The 18,558-nt window shown below is 42.9% G+C and overlaps 1 protein-coding gene across 2 annotated transcripts in view; it reads left to right on the top strand.

Moving 5' to 3' along the window:
- LOC110527664 (CMP-N-acetylneuraminate-beta-galactosamide-alpha-2,3-sialyltransferase 2) overlaps positions 1-18,558 on the top strand; it is a 30,218-nt gene that overhangs the window by 4,320 nt on the left and 7,340 nt on the right. The window contains exon 1 of one of the 2 annotated variants that reach the window (XM_021609092.2): positions 1,391-1,420. The exons of the other annotated variant lie outside the window; for it this stretch is intronic. The gene's annotated coding sequence lies outside the window, so the exon portion shown is untranslated. Of the gene's footprint in view, positions 1-1,390; positions 1,421-18,558 lie in introns of those variants that run through there. 2 annotated transcript variants of the gene reach the window in all.

Here is an 18,558-nt window from a genome sequence, read left to right as displayed (position 1 = left end):
GGCCGCGCGAACCTATCGGTTCCAAGTGGAACAATATATACTTTGGATTTTTTTTCCTATAGAAATAACACCATTCTCCACACACGGGTTGGTTGTTTAGCAACAAAAGCGTGTGCAACTGTTGACAACATGAAAACTATATTTAGTCTCAATGTTTATTGAAAACAAATACATTTTCACAATGAGCACTTGTCTCTCAAATACATCGTTACAGTTGTTGGTTTGCTAACAGGTGAATTTCAGCTGAATTAGCATTGACATGACATCAGTCAAAACACATCAAAACAAGACGCTGAATGCTGAAACGAGCCACCTACGATTCCCCACATGGCAGCTTCTTGTCATTATTGCTAGCTATTTGAACATTGAGAATCATAACAACCCTTACCAGAAAAACCTTCAGCCAACTTGCCGCATATTTTCACATGAAAATTAGTTTTGTGGCAAAATGTTGTGGTACATTTTAGGCAAATTGTGAACTTCTGGCAAACAATTCTGGAAAACTTGTTATGAACATTCTGTTTGCTGCAAACTCAGTATCAATATATAAATTAAATCAGGTTTTTGGTAACTGTGTGTTAAACAATACTTAAATGTATTTACATAAATCAAATCACATAACTTTAAATGAACTTACTTCAGAAAAAAATTCAACACACTAAATGTAGTAAATATACTAAACAACATGTACTCAGTGTCTTTAACAGACAAAAAATAAATGCAATACAACTTGAAATCATCAGCATGGTAATGAAGAAAATAGCAAAAACGGGATATTTCCAAAATAAATTGTTTAATCTTTTTATGTAGATACAACATTTACATGAGAGAAATGTGAACACTATGGAGATGTTGACCTTAGGATGTTTAAAGGGACAACTACAGAATTATTTACATGAGCCAAGTGATTGATTAGACAGAGCCGGAGAAGATGGCTGACGTTTTACATGCTCCTAACCAATTGTGTTTTTATGTTAGTTTTTTTGTGATGTTTGTCACTTATTTTTTAAACTTATTTTGTATATAATGTTGCTGCTACGTCTCTTATGACCGAAAATAACTTCTGAACACCAGAACAGCGATTACTTACCACGAACTGACAGAATAGTTTTTTCCTTTAACGAATCCGACATGAACGACATACTGCTTTCCCGGGAACAGGCCCAAATCCCTGTCATTTGTGTGAAGAGACAACGGAGAAAAGGAGGATGGAGGTCAAACTGCCTTCTGAGAATTCTACTAGCTAACGTGCAATCATTGGAAAATAAAATCGACAACCTACGAGGAAGATTAAACTACCAATGGGACATTAAAAACTGTAATATCTTATGCTTCACAGAGTCGTGACTGAACGACGACATTATCAACATACAGCTGGCGGGGTAAACGCTGTATCGGCAGGATAGAAAGGCGGCATCTGGTAAGACAAGGGGTGGCGGACTATGCATATATGTAAACAACAGCTGGTGCATGATATCTAAGGAAGTCTTGAGGTTTTGTTCGCTTGAGGTAGAGTATCTCATGATAAGCTGTAGACCACACTATCTACCTAAAGAGTTTTCATGTGTATTTTCGTAGCTGTCTACATACCACCACAGACCGATGCTGGCACTAAGAGGAGCAAGCACCAGAGACTTGTTCAATAAAAAAGTGGTCAGATGAAGCAGATGCTAAACTACAGGATTGTTTTGCCAGCACAGACTGGAATATATTCCGGGATTCTTCCTATGGCACTGATGAGTACACCATATCAGTCATTGGTTTCATCAAAAAGTGCATCAATGACGTCGTCCCCACAGTGACTGTACGCACATACCCCAACCAGAAGCCATGGATTGCAGGCAACATCTACACTGAGCTAAAGGCTAGAGCTGCCACTTTCAAGGAGCGGGACTCTAACCCGGAAGCTTACAAGACATCCCGCTATGCCCCCCAACGAACCATCAAACAGGCAAACTGTCAATACAGGACTAAGATCGAATAACAGGGCTTGCAAACCATTACAGAGCACAAAGGGAAGCACAGCCGAGAGCTGCCCAGTGACACGAGCCTACCAGATGAGCTAAACTACTTCTATGCTCGCTTCTAGGCAAAAAACTGAAACATGCATGATAGCACCAGCTGTTCCGGACGACTGTGTGATCACTTTCTCCGCAGCCGATGTGAGTAAGACCTTTAAACAGGTCAACATTCACTTGGGCGCAGCACGTATACTGCGAGGATGTGCTGACCAACTGGCAAGTGTCTTCACTGACATTTTCAACCTCTCCATGTCCGAGTCTGTAATACTAACATGTTTTAAGCAGACAACCATAGTCCCTGTGTCCAAGAACACAAAGGTAACCTGCCTAAATGACTACCGACCCGTAGCACTCACGTCTGTAGCCATGAAGTGCTTTGAATGGCTCGTCATGGCTCACATCAACACCATTATCCCAGAAACCCTAGACCCACTCCAATTTGCATACCGCCCTAACAGATTCACAGATGATGAAATATCTATTGCTCTCCACACTGCCCTTTCCCACCTGGATCAAAGGAACACCTATGTGAGAATGTTTTTCATTGACTACAGCTCAGCGTTCAACACCATAGTGCCCTCAAAGCTCATCAATAAGCTAAGGAACCCGGGACTAAACACCTCCCTATGCAACTGGATCCTGAACTTCCTGACGGGCCGCCCCAGGTGGTAAGGGTAGGTAACAACACATCAGCCATGCTGATAATCAACACTGGGGCCCCTCAGGGGTGCGTGCTCAGTCCCCTCCTGTACTCCCTGTTCACTCATGACTGTACGGCCAGGCACGACTCCAACACCATCATTAAGTTTGCTGATGGCACAACAGTGGTAGGCCTGATCACAGACAACGACGAGACAGCCTATAGGGAGGAGGTCAGAGACCTGGCCGTGTGGTGCCAGGACAACAACCTCTCCCTCAACGTGATGAAGACAAAGGAGATGATTGTGGCTTCAGGAAAGGAGGACTGAGCATGCCCCATTCTCATCGACAGGGCTGTAGTGGAGCAGGTTGAGAGCTTCAAGTTCCTTGGTGTCCACATTACCAACAAACTAACATGGTCCAAGCACACCAAGACAATAGTGAAGAGGGAATGACAAAACCTATAGCCCCTCAGGAGACTGAAAAGATTTGGCATGGATCCTCAGATCTTCAAAAGGTTCTACAGCTGCACCATCGAGAGCATCCTGACTGGTTGCATCACTGCCTGGTATGGCAACTGCTCGGATTCTGACCGCAAGGCACTACAGAGGTTAGTGTGTACGGCCCAGTACATTACTGGGGCCAAGCTTCCTGCTGTCCAGGACCTCTGTACAAGGAGGTGTTAGAGGAATGCCCTAAAAATTGTCAAAGACTCCAGCCACCCTAGTCATAGACTGTTCTCTCTTCTACCGCACGGCAAGTGGTACCGGAGCACCAATTCTAGGTCCAAGAGGCTTCTAAACAGCTTCTACCCCCAAGCCATATGACTCCTGAACTTCTAATCAACTGGCTACCCAGACTATTTGCATTGCCCTCCCCCTCCCCCTCCTTTTCACCACTGCTACTCTCTGTTGTTATTATCTATGCATAGTCACTTTAAAAACTCTACCTACATGTACATATGACCTCAACTAATTGGTGCCCCCGCACATGGACTCTGTACCAGTACACGCCGGTATATGGTATCGCTATTGTTATTTTACTGCTGCTCTTTAATTACATTTGACTTTTATTTCTTATTCTTATCCATATTTTTTTAAACTGTATTGTTGGTTAGGGGCTCGTATTCGGCGCATGTGACAAATAAAATTTGATTTGATCATATCGAAGTAAACTTGGAGTCACCCGATGATATGAATGTGCAAGGTGATGAGCTTGATGCTTCTTTCCAATAAGTATTCCAATAAGTATTGAGGGTCTAATTCTTCTGACATGATGATCGGTATTAATCTCATAATGTACATAGCCTACCACCACTGTGTGTGAGCTGTTGGCTAGAGTGCACATGTCAAGACCAGAGAGGGCACATTTGTGAAATAATATAACCGTTTATGAGAAAACCATGCGATGGAAACCCATTAACTTGTATTTTTGCCATTCGGTGAATGGGGATTTAACGGTAAAAGTTATTTTTACGTGCACTACATCATCCCGCACATAGGCATATTGTTTTAAGCAGGTTTTAGAATATTTGCATTGGATGGAAATTGGATGGAAACCTATCTAATGTCTTGGAGTGTGCAGTTATGCGTAACAGATTTTGAATGCTGCTCCTTTCATTCAAGGTTTACAAAATGCCATTATCTAATTTCCCCATCAATTTCCTTATGTCTATCCACTATTTAAACTTACAGGCTGCAAGTCAATGAAGGACTTTCTGGTCTCATTGAAGCTGGGAAGGAAAGCCTTCTTGCCTATCTTGTAGACTGGTATTGGGAAGACCACTGGCAGAGTCTTAAAGTGATGTCACCTTGTGAATCTGGAGAGAAGAATGTTTAGTGAATAACTTGACTGTTTCAGGCTAAAAATAAATAAGCATTTGAGGCTCCACCAGCCTGGTCATTTCAAACTATACCTGCACTTTGAAGAGAAGATCTTGGGCCTACTTCTCTCTGGGCTGGCGAAACAAAGTTTTTTGTCATTGAAGACCACGATCCAGTTATCAGTGAGTTTCCACAAGCAGTCTGGGTTTAAAAAGTCCCGAGCAGTCTGTAATAAAGTCAACAATTACTTTTCTTGTCATTTTTTATTTTACTTTTTTTGTTGTTGGGACAAATAAAAACATACATTGACAAAAACAATAGACAACTTAACATTTACATACAGATCCACAAAAATGTATGACATCACACTTGCTCAGATCCACATTCCCACCGTATCCACACCCAATGCTGTTTCTAATGCTTGTGAGACTCTGCCCTATATGACTTCAGATTGTGTTATGTTGTAGCCAGACAAACAATTACTTTTACATCGTAGTTAATCACTTGTCTGGCTAACACCTTTGGAACAAATCATTCACTAAACCCTAAACCTCAACTATATCTTGTAATAAATAATGTGAAAATTGAGCAAGTTGAGGTGACTAAACTACTTGGAGTTATCCCTGGATTGTAAACTGTCACGGTCAAAAACATATTGATACAGCAGTAGCTAAGATGGGGAGAAGTATGTCTATGGTAAGGCTCTACTCTACCTCCGTGATAGCACTGTCAACAAGGCAGGTCTGACAGGCCCTAGTTTTGTCACACCTGGACTACTGTTCAGTCGTGTGGTCAGGTGCCACAAAAATGGACTTAGGAGAATTGCATTTAGCTCAGAACAGGGCAGCACAGCTGGTCCTTGGATATACACAGAGAGCTAATATTAATAATATGCATGTTAATCTTTCAAAGTTGAGGAGAGATTGACTTCATCACTGCTTGTATTTATGAGAGGTGTTGAAAGCACCGAGCTGTCTGTTTGACCTACTGGCCGACACATGCATACCCCAGAAGATATGCCACAAGAGGTCTCTTCACGGTCCCCAAGTCCAGAACAGACTATGGAAGGCGCACAGTACTAAATAGAGCCATGACTACATGTAACTCTATTCCACATCAAGTAACTCATGCAAGCAGTAAAATTAGATAAAAAAAAAACAGATAAAAAAACACGTTATGGAACAGCGGGGACCGTGAAGCAATACAAACATTGGCGCATTCACACGCACAATACACACACACGTACACATGGATTTGGTACTGTATATATGCCTTGGCAGCAGCTAATGGGGATCCATAATAAATACATATACACCTGGAGTGATTTGGCCTGGTCACCCCATAACAGGGTGTTTTGGAGAGGGGGATGGGGGATTTGAAACTCCCCGTACGTCTCACCAGAGTACTCGTTCCTACTGATGAGCCTGGTCTTTTCAATGGACATGTGGAAATATAACGTCCTGTTGTCCCACAATGTAGACAGCTCCTGGTGTTCAATCTGCTTAAACGTTCAACCAGAGACAATCGAGCCCTTCCCAGTAGCTTGGGCTCTGGAGGATGCGAGTCATCCGCCCTCGGCGATTCCTGTGAGCACTTGGGTGACGTCGGAGTCTCTCGGAACTGCCTTCGGTGTTCCTCGAAGTCGAGGTGGGAATCGAGGGCGAGCGAAGGAGACAGGGAACACATTCCCTCTCCCTCCTACGTTCTCGTAGCTGCCTATCGATCTGGATGGTCAAGGCTATGAGGGAGTTGAGGTCCATGGGCAACTCCCAGGCTGTGAGCTCATCTTTGATCACCTCTGATGATCTGTGAAGGAACATGTCGAACAATGTGTCCGGATTCCAGGCACTCTCAGCTGCCAACGTGCAAAATTCCACCGTGTAGTCTGCCACACTACGGGCGTCTTGACGTAGCTGGAGTTTATGAGCAGCATCTCTTCTGGAAAATGGCGACTCCGCCACAAACTCCTCCAGACTGATGCAGATGACGAATTGTTGCTCCCACACCACCGTAGCCCTGGCGAGTGCCCTCCTGGACATCAGCATTGTGATGTACACTATGCTTGAGCTGTCCAAGAGGAACAAAGAAGGATGCAGCTCGAAGATGAGGGGGCACTGGGAGAGAAAGGCCCGGCAGGTTCCAGAATCTCCAGCGTAATGCTCAGGAGGAGGCAAGCGGGGTTCTCGGGACACTGGGGCAGGCTGGGAAGAAGCGCCTCTGGTGATGGCATTGCTGAGGAATTACTGGTGTGGCTTGCTGCCTTGTAGGGAATTGGCAGAATTGCTCCAGCAATGTATTGAACGCCTGGTCATGGTGTTCACAAGGGTATGGAGTCCTTCCATAAGGCATTGCAGTAACTCCTTGTGTCTTCCAATGGTGGCTCCTTGCTGGGAGACAGCATTGTGGAGCTGGTCTGCTGGGTCAGTCATGGCCAGTTCGTACTATTAGAACTCAGGATAAGACCCAGATGCAGACAGCTAGAATCACAGATGTTTATTTACCCAAACAGGTGGCAGGCAAAAGACAGGTCAAGGGCAGGCAGAGTTCCGGAATCCAGGGCAGAGTCAATAAGGTAAAGAACAGCAGGTAGGCTCTGGGTCAGGGCAGGCAGAGGTTTGTAATTGGGTCAGAGTCAGGCAGGTACAGAACGGCAGGCAGACTCGGGATCAAAGCAGGCAGAATGGTCAGAACTAGGGTGTATAGTGTAGGTGTAGTGTGGGTATAGTGTAGGTGCAACATGAGCAGAATAAAATGTTGACCCTCTTTTGTAAACATTAAATTGATTTCTCATTGTATTGAGTGGCATAGGTGTGGCTAATTGTGACTGTTCCAGAAGCCCATTAGGCTATTTAGACACTCGTGGTAGCAGCTATATGCTTTTTACTGTACGTTTACAGTATTAAAATAAAACAAATGTTTTATTTTTAAATTACCCTAAGATCGGTCAATGAATCTATGTAAATATGATTTAAATCTGTGCTTCATGACATAGGTACAGGCTAATCATGGTTGACTCAAAATCCATTCCAATTGCCCATTGTATCACAATGTATAGTAGGATACTAACCCACTACAAGGGTCTTTAAATTGCATTGTAAGAAATCCCTCCCAGAATGGGGAAGACGTGATATACTTTTTTGTGTAACTTACCTACCACTAAAAGAGTATATACAAATTACAATGTATCAACTTTGAGTTGCACGTAGCCTACTTGATACAATCATCCTTTTTTCCTAAATCTTATTTAGCCTATAGACTATAGGTATAGTTTCAAATTAGTTTCAGAAAAATATTACACAATTATCCACCCTATAAGAGTTATGGGGGATAGTCATCTGTGCCATAAAAGTTACGGGAAACCCGCTCTGTGAATGTAGTGTACGGAAAGTTTTCTTGGAGGATCTTGAAAAGCTTGGATGTCCCCGTGAATGAATGTTGACAGAATTGTAGCCAAGCCATAGGACATTGTGCTGTAGTGGAGAAAACAATATTTTCTATATTTTGTGTAACCTGTCCTTTAGTGGTTAACTAAAAACAAACAGCACCACAGAGGTATCTCGAAGAGTTTATATTAATGAAAGCACTAGTGATATTTTGGTGAATTGTGTTTCCATCACCCAGGCTGATGGAAGTGTCAACAACCTCTGCACAATAAAAACAGTTGCAAGAAGAGGTTAAAGGAAGTGCTCTTCTAGCTCTTTTTCATACACTAAGGAAGAGCACTATAAAAATGAACAGACCCTTAGCTTGAATCTACCATTGTTATTCAAATCAAATCCATTCACTCCTCATCAGCAATGAATGCAAGGCAGATGTTTTCAGCATGGAAAGCCTTTGAGATGTTCTAATCAGAGTATTAATTAATCTCTCCACACCCCAATGTAAAGGACACATATGTTGTGTGCTCATGTAACAAATAGTGATTTGTCAAGCTCTGTTGAAGAGAACAGGGCCAGTTTTTAAGACTGTCTTTGTTTCTCACTGGCTGTCCCATCAATGCCACCTCCAGTGAACCTACACTGCCTTTCCAGCCCAAACTGCCTCAACTTAATCCGATGGCCGACTTTGTTTAACTTTTTATGCACTTTAGATTCTTTGAGAAAGCGCTAGACAAGTTAAATAAAGTATTATTATAATAACAATGAGAGAAGGTGGCTGGTAAATGCTATAGAGTACCACAGTATGAGTTATAATATCCCAAAAACCTAGCGGTCAAACAAGGAAATGGTTCCAATCGTGCTATTTTAATATCTTATGTTTCACATAGATGTGGCTGGACGACAACACGGATAATATAGAGCTGGCTAGCTTCTCCGTGCATCGGCAGGACAGAGCAGCTACGTCTGGTAAGATGAGGGGCGGGGGTGTGTCTATTTGTCAACTGCTGGTGCATGTCTAATATTAAAGCAGTCTTGAGATGTTTCTCGCCTGAGGTAGAATACTTCATGATAAGCTGTAGACCACACTATCTACCAAGATAGTTCTCATCTTTATTATTCATAGCTGTCTATTTACCACCACAAACCGTTGATGGCACTAAGACCGCACTGAACAAGCTGTATAAGGACATAAGCAAACAAGAAAAGGCTCATCCAGAAGTGGCGCTCCTAGTGGCCGGGGACTTTAATGCAGGCAAACTTAAATCCGTTTTATCTAATTTCTACAGGCATGTCACATGTTCAACCAGAGGGGAAAGCAACTCTAGTACACATTTACTCCACACACAGAGATGCATAAAAAGCTCTCTCGTCCTCCATTTGGCAAATCTGACCATAACTTTATCCTCCTGATTCCTGCTTACAAGCAAAAACTAAAGCAGGAAGTACCAGTGACTCGCTCAATACGGAATCAAATCAAATCAAATGTATTTATATAGCCCTTCGTACACCAGCTGATATCTCAAAGTGCTGTACAGAAACCCATCCTAAAACCACAAACAGCAAGCAATGCAGGTGTTGAAGCACGTTGGCTAGGAAAAACTCCCTAGAAAGGCCAAAACCTAGGAAGAAACCTAGAGAGGAACCAGGCTATGTGGGGTGGCCAGTCCTCTTCTGGCTGTGCCGGTTGGAGATTATAACAGAACATGGCCAAGATGTTCAAATGTTCATAAATGACCAGCATGGTCAAATAATAGGTCTGGGACAGGTAGCACGTCCGGTGAACAGGTATTCCATAGCCGCAGGCAGAACAGTTGAAACTGGAGCAGCAGCACGGCCAGTGGACTGGGGACAGCAAGGAGTCATCATGCCAGGTAGTCCTGAGGCATGGTCCTAGGGCTCAGGTCCTATGAGAGAGAGAAAGAAAGAGAGAAAGAGACAATTAGAGAGAGCATACTTAAATTCACACAGGACACCAGATAAGACAGGAGAAGTACTCCAGATATAACAAACTGACCCAATGCTTTGCAAAGAAGGGCACCTATTGCTAGATGGGTCAAAAAAAAGAAGCAGACATTGAATATCCCTTTGAGCATGGTGAAGTTGTCACACCCTGATCTGTTTTACCTGTCCTTGTGCTTGTCTCCACCCCCCTTCAGGTGTCGCCCATTTTCCCCACTTATCCCCCGGGTATTTATACCTGTGTTTTCTGTCTGTGCCAGTTCATCGTGTTTGCAAAGTCAACCAGTATTTTTCTCTCAGCTCCTGTTTTTCCCAGTCTCTCTTTTTCTCATCCTCCTAGTTTTGACCCTTGCCTGTCCTGACTCTGAGCCCTCCTGCCTGACCACTCTGCCTGCCCCTGACCTTGAGCCTGCCTGCCGCCCTGTACCGTTTTGGACTCTGCTCTGGCTATGAACTCTTGCCTGTCCGCAACCTGCCTTTTGTCTATCCCTTGGATTATAATAAATACCAGAGCTCAAACCATCTGCCTCCTGTGTCTGCATATGGGTCTCGCCTTGTGTCGTGATAGAAGTTATCAATTGCACTTTGGATGGTGTGTAACAATAGATCCAGTCACTACAAAGATACAGGCATCCCTCCTAACTCAGTTGCCAGAAAGAAATTAAACCGCTCAGTGATTTCACCTTAAGGCCAATGGTGACTTTAGAAACAGTTACATGGCTGTGATAGGAGAAGGCTAAGGATGGATCAACAACCTTGTAGTTACTAACAATACTAACCTAAATGACAGAGTGAAAAGAAGGAAGCCTGTACAGAATGCAAATATTCCAAAACATGCATCATGTTTGCAACAAGGCACTAAAGTAAAACTGCAACAACAAAAAATTGGCAAAGAATTAACTTTTTGTCCTGAATTCAAAATGTTATGTTTGGGTCAAATCCAATACAACACATTATTGTGTACCACTCTACATATTTTCAAGCATAGTGGTGGCTGCATCATGTTATGAGTATGCTTGTAATCATTAAGGATTGGGGAGTTTTTCTGAATAAAAAATACACGGAATGAAGCTAAGCACAGGCAAAGTCCTAGAGGAAAACCTGGTTCAGCGCGCTTTCCACCAGACACTGGGAGATTAAATCCCCATTCAGGTGGACAATAACCTAAAACACAAGGCTAAATCTTCACTAGAGTTGCTTACCAAGAAGTCCTGTGAAAAAGTATTTGCCCACTTTCTGATTTTCTCTATTTTTGCATATTTTTGATACTGATCTTCAACCAAAACCTATTAGAGAAAGAGAAACTGAGTAAAAAAATATAAAAATATATATTTATATTATTTAATTACGCAATACCAAAATTCCCCTGTTTGAAAAAGTAATTTACACAATGGGAAAAACCTTATACCCAAGCTCAAACATGGAGGTGGTAGTGTGAGGGTTTGGGGATGATTTGGTACCTCAGGACCTGGACGAATTGCCTTGAGGCCTCTTAAAACTTATTCGGGATCAGTGTCCCTTCCATGGGACGGTTGAGCTAACAAAGGCTAATGCCATTAGCATGAGGTTGTAAGTAACAAGAAAATATCCCAGGATATATATCTGATATTGGCAGAGCGCGTAAATTATTTTAATCTAACGGCACTGTCCAATATACAAATAAAATCAAATCAAATTTTATTTGTCATGTGCGCTGAATGCAACAGTGAAATGCTTACTTACAGGCTCGAACCAATAGTGCAAAAAATGTATTAGGCGAACAATAGGTAAGAAAATAAATAAAAACCACAGTAAAAAGATAGTGAAATATAACAGCAGCGAGGCTACATACAGTGGCGAAGCTATAAAAGTAGTGAGGCTACATACAGACACCAGTTAGTTAGGCTAATTGAGGTAGTATGTACATGAATGTATAGTTACAGTGACTATGCATAAATGATAAACAGAGAGTATCAGCAGCGTAAAAAAAGGGGTTGGGGGGGCCCACAATGCAAATAGTCCGGGTAGCCATTTGATTACCTGTTCAGGAGTCTTATGGCTTGGGGGTAAAAACTGTTGAGAAGCCTTTTTGTCCTAGACTTAACACTCGAGTAGCGATTGCAATGCGGTACTAGAGAGAACAGTCTATGACTGGGGTGGCTGGGGTCTTTGACAATTTTTAGGGCCTTTCTCTGACACCGCCTGGTGTAGAGGTCCTAGATTGCAGGCAGCTTAGCCCCAGTGATGTACTGGGCCATACGCACTACCCTCTGTGGTGCCTTGAGGTTGGAGGCCGAGCAATTGCCATACCAGGCAGTGATGCAACCACTCTCGATGTTGCAGCTGTAGAACCTTTTGAGGATCTCAGGACCCATGCCAAATCTTTTCAGTCTCCTGAGGGGGAACAGGCTTTGTCGTGCCCTCTTCATGACCGTCTTGGTGTGTTTGGACCATTCTAGTTTGTTGGTGATGTGGACACCAAGTAACTTGAAGCTCTCAACCTGCTCCACTACAGCCCCGTCGATGAGAATGAGGGCGTGCTCAGTCCTCCTTTTCCTGGTGTCCACAATCATCTCCTTAGTCTTGGTTACGTTGAGGGATAGGTTGTTATTCTGGCACCACCCGGCCAGGTCTCTGACCTCCTCCCTATAGGCTGTCTCATCGTTGTCGGTGATCAGACCTACCACTGTTGTGTCGTCTGCAAACTTAATGATGGTGTTGGAGTCGTGCCTGGCCATGCAGTCGTGGGTGAACAGGGAGTACAGGAGGGGACTGAGCACGCACCCCTGGGGGACTCCAGTGTTGAGGATCAGCGTGGCAGATGTGTTGCTACCTACCCTCACCACCTGGGTGCGGCCCGTCAGGAATTCCAGGATCCAGTTGCAGAGGGAGGTGTTTAGTCCTAGGATCCTTAGCTCAGTGATGAGCTTTATGGGCGCTATGGTGCTATGGTGTTGAACTCTGAGCTGTAGTCAATGAATAGCATTCTCACATAGGTGTTCCTTTTGTTCCTTTTGTCCAGGTGGGAAAGGGCAGTGTGGAGTGCAATAGAGATTAGAGGTCGACCGATTATGATTTTTCAACCCCGATACCGATTTATTGGAGGACCAAAAAAAGCCGATACTGAATAATCGGGCGATTTAAAATGTTTTTTATTTATTTATTTGTAATAATGACAATTACAACAATACTGAAAGAACACTTATTTAGCCTAAATTTAGCCTAAATAAATATTGAAACATGTTCAATTTGGTTTAAATAATGCAATAACAAAGTGTTGGAGAAGAAAGTAAAAGTGCAATATGTGCCATGTAAGAAAGCTGGTGGTTCCTTTGAACATGATTCTTCAATATTCCCAGGTAAGAAGTTTTAGGTTGTAGTTATTATAGGAATTATAGGACTATTTCTCTCTATACCATTTGTATTTCATTAACCTTTGACTCGCCAGTTAACCCAGCGTCATTGAAAATAAGAATGTGTTATTTTTTATTACCCCAATTGTTAGTAGCTACTATCTTGCCTCATCGCTACAACTCCCGTACGGGCTCGGAAGAGACGAAAGTTGAAAGTCATGCGTCCTCCAATACGCAACCCAACCGCACTGCTTCTTAACACAGCGCGCATCCAACCTGGAAGCCAGCCGCACCAATGTGTCGGAGGAAACACCGTGCACCTGGCGATCTTGGTTAGCGTGCACTGCGCCCGGCAGTGTGCCCGGCCTGCCACAGGAGTCGTAGGTGCGTGATGAGACAAGGATATCCCTTCCAGCCAAACCCTCCCTTACCCGGACGACGCTAGGCCAATTGTGCGTCGCCCAACAGACCTCCTGGCCGACAGAGCCTGGGCGCAAACCCAGAGTCTCTGGTGGCACAGCTGGCGCTGCAATACAGCGCCCTTAACCACTGCACCACCCAGGAGGCCCAATAATGTTTTCTTAACTGACTTGCCTAGTTAAATAAAGATGAAATCAAGGTGTAAATTTTTTTTTGTCAAATCGGTGTCCAAAAATACAGATTTCCGATTGATATGAAAACTTGAAATCGGCCCTAATTAATCGGCCATTCCGATTAATCGGTCGACCTCTAATAGAGATTGCATCATCTGTGGATCTGTTGGTGCGGTATCCAAATTGAAGTGGGTCTAGGTTTTCTGGGATAATGGTGTTGATGGGAGCCATTACCAGCCTTTCAAAGCACTTCATGGCTACGGATGTGAGTGCTCTAGGTCTGTAGTCTTTTAGGCAGGTTGCCGTCGTGTTCTTGGGCACAGGGACTATGGTGGTCTGCTTGAAACATGTTGGTATTACAGACTCAATCAGGGACATGTTGCAAATGTCAGTGAAGACACCTGCCAGTTGGTCAGCACATGCCCGGAGCATACGTCCTGGTAATCTGTCTGGCCCTGCAGACTTGTGTACCTGTTTAAAGGTCTTACTCACGTCGGCTACGGAGAGCGTGATCACACAGTTGTCTGGAACAGCTGATGCCCTCATGCATGCGTCAGTGTTGCTTGCCTCGAAGCAAGCATAGAAGTGATTTAGCTCGTCTGGTATGCTCGTGTCACTGGGCAGCTCGTGGCTGTGCTTCCCTTTGTAGTCTGTAATAGTTTGCAAGCCCTGCCACAGAAGACGAGCCGGTGTTGTATGACTCAATCTTAGCCCTGTATTGACGCTTTTCCTGTTTGATGGTTTGTCGCAGGGCATAGCAGGATTTCTTGTAAGCTTCTGGGTTAGAGTCCCGCACCTTGAAAGCGGTAAGCTCTACCCTTTAGCTCAGTGTGAATGTTGCCTGTAATCCATGGCTTCTGGTTGTGGTATGTATGTACAGTCACTGTGGGGACGACGTCCTCAATGCACTTATTGATAAAGCCAGTGACTGATGTGGTGTACTTCTCAATGCCATCGGAAGAACCCCGGAACATGTTCCAGTCTGTGATAGCGAAACAGTCCTGTAGTTTAGCATCTGCTTCATCTGACCACTTTTTTATAGACCGAGTTGCTGGTGCTTCCTGCTTTAATTTTTGCTTGTAAGCAGGAATCAGGAGGATGGAGTTTTGGTCGGATTTACCAAATGGAGGGTAAGGGAGAGCTTTTTACGTGTCTCTGTGTGTGGAGTACAGGTTATCTAGAATTGTTTTCCCTCTGGTTGCACATTTGACCTGTTGATAGAAATTTGGTAGAACTGATTTAAGTTTCCCTGCATTAAAGTCTCCGGCCACTAGGAGCGCCACCTCTGGGTGAGTGGTTTTCTGTTTGCTCATTTCCTTATACAGCTGACTGAGTGCGGTCTTAGTGCCAGAATCTGTCTGTGGTGGTAAATAAACAGCCACGAAAAGTATAGCTGAAAATTCTCTAGGCAAGTAGTGTGGCCTGCAATTTATCACAATATATTCTACTTCAGGTGAGCAAAATCTAGTGACTTCCTTAGATTTAGTGCACCAGCTGTTGTTTACAAATATGCACAGACGGCCCCCCCTCATCTAACCGGAGTGTGCTGTTCTATGTTGCTGGTGCAGCGTATATCCTGCTAGCTGAATATCCACGTCGCCATTCAGCCACGATTCTGTGAAACGTAGGATATTAGTTTTTGATGTCCAGTTAGTAGGATATTCGTGATCATACCTCGTCTAATTTATTGTCCAATGTTTGCACAATGGCGAGTAATTTTGACGGTAACAGATTTCCCACTCGCCTCCTGCGGGTCCTCACGAGGCATCCCGCTCTGTGTTCTCTATACCTGCGTCTCCTAATCTTGCAAATAATGGGGATGTTGGCCCTGTCGGGTGTTTGGAGAATGTCCTGTGCTTCCTGCTTGTTGAATAATCAGAGGTGAGTGATCGCTGTCCTGATATCCAGAAACTCTTTTTTTGCCGTAAGATACGGTTGCAGAAACATTATGTACAAAATAAGTTACAAATAACGTGAAAAAAACCCACATAGCACAATTGGTTGGGAACCCATAAAACTGCTGCCATTTCTTCCGGTGCCATTTGAAGTAGCTATTACAGTGAAAGAATACCATGCTATTGTTTGAGGAGAGTGCACAATCTTTTAACATTTTTAAAAAGGGGCTAATCCTTAATAGAAGTAACCATGAATTCTGATCTGTATCAGAGAATTCTACAGGAGAATGTCAGGCCATCCATCTGTGAGCTGAAGCGCAGATGGGTAATGCAGCAAGACAATGATCTAAAACACATAATCAAGTCTACATATAAATGGTTAAAATGCAACACTTTTTAAGTTTTGGAATGGCTTAGTCAATGTCCAGACCTAATCCCACTTGAGATGTCTAGCAGAATTAAGGCAGTTAAACAATTTTAAAACCATTACAATACATTCATTACAGAATTCACAAAACACACTAAGTGTGTGCCCTCAGGCCCATACTCCACTACCACATATCTACAATACAAAATCCTTGTGTACTTGTGTGTATAGTGCACATGTCATCATGTGTGTGTATACATGTGTCTATGTTTGTGTTACTTCACAGTCCCTGCTGTTCCATAAAGTGTATTTTTACCTGCTTTTTAAATCTGATTCTACTGCTTGCATCAGTTACCTAATGTGGAAAAGTAGTAGTCATGGCAAGGGGCCTAAACAGCTACCCTGGGGAATTCCTGCTTCTACCTGAATTATGTTTGAGAGGCTTCCATACATATAAATGGTTAAAATGCAACACTTTTAAAGTTTTGGAATGGCTTAGTCAATGTCCAGACCTAATCCCACTTGAGATGTCTAGCATAATTAAGGCAGTTATACAATTTTAAAACCATTACAATACAATTCATTACAGAATTCACAAAACACACTAAGTGTGTGCCCTCAGGCCCATACTCCACTACCACATATCTACAAGACAAAATCCTTGTGTACTTGTGTGTATAGTGCACATGTTATCATGTGTGTGTATACATGTGCCTATGTTTGTGTTACTTCACAGTCCCTGCTGTTCCATAAGGTGTATTTTTACCTGCTTTTTAAATCTGATTCTACTGCTCGCATCAGTTACCTAATGTGGAAAAGTAGTAGTCATGGCAAGGGGCTTAAACAGCTAGCCTGGGTAATTCCTGCTTCTACCTGGATTATGTTTGAGAGGCTTCCATTAAAGAACACCCTCTATGTTCTGTTAGACATATAACTATTTAACCACATTATAGCTGGCAGTGTAAAGCCATAACACATCAGTTATTCCAGCAGCAGACCATGATCGATAATGTCAAAAGCTGGGTTGAAGTCTAACAAGCCCCCACAATCATTTTATCATACATTTCTCTCAGGTAATCTTCAGTCATTTGTGTAAGTGCTGTGCTTGTTGAGTGTCCTTTTCTATATGCGTGTTGAAAGTCTGTTGTCAATTTGTTTACTGGAAATAGCATTGTATCTTGTCAAACACAATTTTTTCCAGAAGTTTGCTAAGGGTTGGTAACAGGCTGATTGGTCGGCTATTTGAGCCAGTAAAGGGGGCTTTCTATTCTTGGGTAGCAGAATGACTTTAGCTTCCCTCCAGGCCTGAGGGCACACACTTTCTAGTAGGCTTAAATTGAAGATGTGGCAAATAGGAGCAGCAATATCGTCCACTATTATCCTCAGTAATTTTCCATCCAGATTGTCAGACCCGGTGGCTTGTCATTATTGATAGACAACAATAATGTTGTGACAGGACTTGAAACAAGCGGTGAAAACATGCTTGAAAACCCACAAATGTCACTGAGTTAAAGCAGTTCTGCATGCAAGAGTGGGCCAAAATTCCTCCAGAGCGATGTGAGAGACTGACCAACAACTTTGTTTATTTTATTTTATTGAACCTTTATTTAACTAGGCAAGTCACTTAAGAACAAATTCTCATTTACAATGACGGCCTACCAAAAGGCAGAAGGCCTCCTGCGGGGACGGGGGCCTTATAAATACATATAAATATAGGACAAAACACACATCACAGCAAGAGAGACAACACAGCACTACATAAAGAGAGACCTAAGACAACAACATAGCAAGACAACAACATAGCAAGGCAGCAACACACGACAACACAGCATGGTAGCAACTCAACATAACAACAACATAGTAGCAACACAACATGGTAGCAGCAGAAAAGATTAAACTAAAATTATTGGGCACAGACAACAGCACAAAGGGCAAGAAGGTAGAGACAACAATACATCACACAAAGCAGCCACAACTGTCAGTAAGAGTGTCCATGATTGAGTCTTTGAATGAAGAGATTGTGATAAAACTGTGCAGTTTGAGTGTTTGTTGCAGCTTGATTCAGTCGCTAGCTGCAGCGAACTGAAATGAGTAGCGACCCAGGGATGTGGAAGTATTTGGTTGCAGCTAAAGGTGGGACAACCACTTATTAAGTGTAAGGGAGCAATTACTTTTTCACACATGGGAATTGAGTGTTGCATATCTTTGTTAATTCAATAAATAAAATAATTCTATATATTTTTTTGTTATTTGTTAACTCAGGTTCCCTATATTTAATAGTAGGTTTTGTTTGAAGATTTGATAACATTCAGTATAAAAAATATGCCCAAAAATAGATACAATCAAGAAGGGGGCAAATACTTTTCCACAGCACTTTAAATCTACTTTAAAATCTATGGCATGACCTGAAAATGAGCTTTAAGAATTTTGCATAGACCAATGGGCTAATGTTTTGCACAGTCCAGGAGTGGAAAGCTCTTACAGATTTACCTAGAAAAGACTCAGTGCTGTAATCACTGCCAAAAGTGCTTCTACAAAGTATTGACCCA

Source organism: Oncorhynchus mykiss, chromosome 7, assembly GCF_013265735.2.
Source record: "Oncorhynchus mykiss isolate Arlee chromosome 7, USDA_OmykA_1.1, whole genome shotgun sequence".
NCBI classification, from domain to species: Eukaryota; Metazoa; Chordata; class Actinopteri; order Salmoniformes; family Salmonidae; genus Oncorhynchus; species Oncorhynchus mykiss.
This window is presented reverse-complemented; position numbering and strand designations above follow the sequence as displayed.